Genomic DNA, 4,226 nt, shown 5'->3' with positions numbered 1-4,226 from the left:
AGCAGAGCCATACTCTGACATTGATTGCTCTGCCTGCAGCCTTTCTCAGTGGATGAGTGAGTTAGTCCCATGTCTACTGGTATTGATTTAAACTAAACATTTTTCTCTGTTCCTCCTTGATCTAGTCTAGACAAAGTGTTTGCCTTGTGTTCTTTTTGGTTGTTTTAGTCTTTCCCTTTAAAGTCAAATCTGCGTTTGCTTGTTTTTTCCCCATCGCCCCCCATGAAAGTACTTTTGAAACTTTTTTCAAGCGTGGAAATAAAATTGGTATGAAAAAGATGAATGCATTAGAGATTTGCAGGGGGTTACTAAGACCTAAATGCAAAGGATGTACAAAATGTAAAGTTGCCTAATCTATGATCTATGTATATGTACATAATATTCAATATTCTGCCTAGATCAGCAGAACCGTGTAACAGACTTAGAATTAGGGTCTCGACATGTCAACACAAGGCCTTTTCAGAATCGAATTATGGGTATATTAGAAAAATTATTAAAGATTATTAAAGATTGCACCTCTCATGATGCTCTGCAGTATGTTATTATGAGATGGGATTAAATTCAGTCACTCATCAGCAAAAACACTCCCTGACTAGCCAAAGTGCATTCCCCTGTGAGCCGCTTCAGTATTTCCACTATCGCTTTGAGCCCTGAGTGTTAGTTTTATACGTGTTCAAGATTCTGGAACAGCTGCCAATTGGACAAATACACTTTTCAAACTACTGTGCCAAGCTGTACTGGGGTGTAGCCTGGTTACGTAATCCACCATAATTTCTGAGACCAATCTGTAAAGGACAATGTGAAAATAAAATATCCAAGTCAGCAAGGTACGGCTCAGATTGGCACGGCAATGTAAAAAGAGTATACAAGTACGGGAAGGCAACAGTTGCAGAGAGGGGAGTGAACGCTCTGGGCCTATTCCTATTGGGGTGAGCTGTTGTAACTTCTCAAGGTTTCTGCTCTGTTCTGCGTTGAACCGTGACGTTATGCATTTCATAGACTTCTGGTATGTCTACACCCTAACACATCGTGTTCTGGAACTGTTGCGTTTATAAATAACTTGTGTAAACAATACCATTGCTTTATCACCTTCCACTATAGAAGGTAACCATTTACTCTTCGAGCTCCTTCCCTGAATGAGATTAGAGAGGGATCTGCCTTGCGGCTGTTGTATTAAAGATTCACTATCGTACTTTAAATTAGTCTCTGCCTAACCTTTAGATGGAGTTTTCCACAACATTTGGTGCTGTGACACGGGGGAGAGCAACCTGACTTTTTGATCCGTTTCTCTCGACTTGGACCCAGACATCCCTCTGGCTACAACTTAAAAAAAGGTAAGAGACCTCATTCAAACATCTCTCGGGGGGCTGGCTTTTTTCCAGCCGAGCATTAACAGTGAAAGATCGAGTGTCCTCCTCATCCACAACATTTTGGGGTTCAATTTGGCAGAACTATTTCCCTATAATAATGAATCTGGCTGAATAACATTGACCAATGGGAGCACAGGGGTGTCTCCAATAGTAGGGATTGGTTTTCCTACCATCACGTGAATACTGTTGGATCAGTATATAAATAGGGATTGGTTTCTCTACACTTGCAGGTGAATACTGTTGGGTCAGTATAAAAACTGTTGGGTCAGTATAAAAACTGTTGGGTCAGTATAAAAACTGTTGGGTCAGTATATACTGTATATACAATCGATTTGCACACAGAGGGTTAAGGAAGTGAGAAGGATTGATTATGTCTAATGAAGTTGGTAAAATATAAAGTTTTTAACATTATTAGCAGGAATTGGATAGCCTACAAGAAAGTAAACAGTCGAATGATGTATCTGTAGGAATTGGTTGGCCTACAATTGATCGTTTTGACTATAAGGTAGTAGGAATTGGTTGGCCTACAATTGATCGTTTTGACTATAAGGTAGTAGGAATTGGTTTGGTTGGTAATAGGACAGGTTGAGTATAGAGAGGAAGTGATAGACCAGTGGTCGGATAGAATTGTGTCGATTGAGAGACGTAGTTGGATAAAGAAAGATCAAATTGTGTGTGTATATAATAGGTTACTAGAGATTTGGTGTAATAATACAAGAGCAAGAAGACAATTAGAAATCATGGGAGATAAACCCTCCAAAATCACCAGTGAAAGTGCTGATCCGGGTGAATTATTATTTTTTTTTTTACTTGTGCACCCACACGTAGACGTACGTAAGTAGGGTAGACGTACTCAGAGAAGTTCAGAGTGGTCCCCTTACGGAACATTTGATAAAGATAAGGTTAAAAGCACTGCATGACTGTCTAAAAAGGTTTGGGAATTAAAGTCTCAGGCAAAGATTGGCGTAGCTTCCGCCGAAAAATATAATCGCCAAGATATCAGAACCTTCGTCAAGAATTTAAATACATTAAATCACTGGAACACTTTAAATTACAATGTCCCTATGATTTTCCTCCTCCTCTTTCAGCATATGGAGATGATGATGATGATGATGATGATGATGATGATTTGGCCTGTTTAGGTGCTACCTATAAATATAATATGTAAACGTTGATAATTCTGAAGTGATTCATCAATAGCTCTAATTCTGATTCGGACAGGCGAGATGGAGAGAGACAGGGCGCTGCCACTGAACTTTGATGAAATCACAAAGGGAGGGACGGGTGAGCTATTCACCAATAGTGCATGAGTGGTGTGAGAAAATCCTGTCTCTAGTTTATTTGACTTTTCCTTCAATTCCCTTATGGGATGAAATGATTTCCTTATGCGTTATCAAGGGTTGTAATTAAAATGTTATTTATTATGATTAGTTTATTTATTTATTTTTCCTTCTGAAGAAATGTAGGGGGGCAGTAATGCAAAGCTATTCCTACACATTCCTATGCCCTCATAGAAATGTCACGCTGCAGGAGGTTTCTGAAACTAATTAAATGTTTGTAAGAATCCATTGAGCTCCCTGGTTAGGGAGGGTTTCCTCCCAGGGTTGAGAGAGAAAAAGCCCTGTTGTATACTCCAGCCAATAACAAGCTACTCTAATCAGTGGTTGATTACTGTAACCAATTATATCAATTTCATACTCTGTTGGCTACATATGGGGAGGGTTTTACGATTCGCCACCGACACTGTTGGGTTACCTTGGAAGCATGTATCACGGTGTGAGTCATGTGTCCAAAAGGTGAATGGTCAGTGCATGCAGAAAATGTACTACATGCACCGATTTGCCAAGAACACAATGCAGGAAAACGAGTACACACTTCTTTGTCTTGACTACCAGTCCCCTGGGGCCCATTAGTAAAATATGCAAATTGATTTGGCAAGGCCTATGAGAACCCCAGCATCCCCTCCATGTGCTATCCCAGATCTGCATCTGTTGGATGACACTATGATGAAGTACTGTATAGCTCTCTGACTAACTGTATCCGAGCTGTTCACTCACAGGTCTCTGCTGCCCAGACTCCCCCAGATGACTGTCCCCATCACGATCTCCAGTCTGGAGATTGGGTAAAGGTCAGGAGGCACAACAGAGGTAAAGAACCTTTAAAACCCAGGTGGAACGGACCACATCAGATCGCCCTCACCACCCCAACAGCGGTAAAGTGCTTAGGAAAAGACACCTGGATCCACGCCTCCCACTGCAAGCAAGTAGCAAAGCAGGAAGAAGATGTTACTCCTTCAACAAAGTAGGGGCACTCTGCTCATCCTGGGACTCGCAGCTATTGTGGCTGTGGGCATCCTCTGGGTGGTAGCAGACTTCGAGGCAGGTGAATGTGCTAGTAACCTCTCCCCGACCTCTCCGCTCCAACAATGCCCAGCTTCCACAGGGTGAAGCCAAGAAGAGTACGTATGAAACCTGCCTGGACTCTGATGACCCCACAGACCTGAAGAGGAAAAAAAAGAGGACATGAACATGATGGGGTTTTCCCCAGGTCAAACACTTTCTTACATTTAGCTAGTAATGTCGCTGTACTACAGAATGTATCAGATTGTTAGGTTTGTGGATTGTTACTAGGCAGTGCTGAGACTATGCCATTACGAGCTATACCCCTCGGTGCTTATGAAATTTTGATGTAGACCAAAGCAGGTAACCAGGCTTGATTGGGAGGAGGATCAGGTGTGTTATATGAGAAGATTTTAATAATCACACCTCTCTGCCCAAGCAACCCATCACCCTGGCCTAGTCTCCCCCAGGATATGTGTTATATAGCAAATGGAACTGGTCTCCAGTTGGGGGAAAG

The 4,226-nt window shown here is 41.8% G+C and overlaps 1 long non-coding RNA gene across 1 annotated transcript; it reads left to right on the top strand.

The window, feature by feature from the left end:
• The first annotated feature begins 1,132 nt into the window (after window positions 1-1,132).
• Window positions 1,133-3,886, top strand: LOC115208105 (uncharacterized). Its single transcript, XR_003881094.1, has 2 exons — window positions 1,133-1,334; window positions 3,430-3,886. It is a non-coding gene; the product is annotated as an uncharacterized LOC115208105 (long non-coding RNA).
• The last annotated feature ends 340 nt before the right edge of the window (window positions 3,887-4,226 follow it).

Source organism: Salmo trutta, chromosome 14 (assembly GCF_901001165.1).
Source record: "Salmo trutta chromosome 14, fSalTru1.1, whole genome shotgun sequence".
Classification (NCBI taxonomy): domain Eukaryota; kingdom Metazoa; phylum Chordata; class Actinopteri; order Salmoniformes; family Salmonidae; genus Salmo; species Salmo trutta.
The sequence above is the reverse complement of the archived record's forward strand: the minus strand, read 5'-3'. Positions and strand labels throughout refer to the sequence as shown.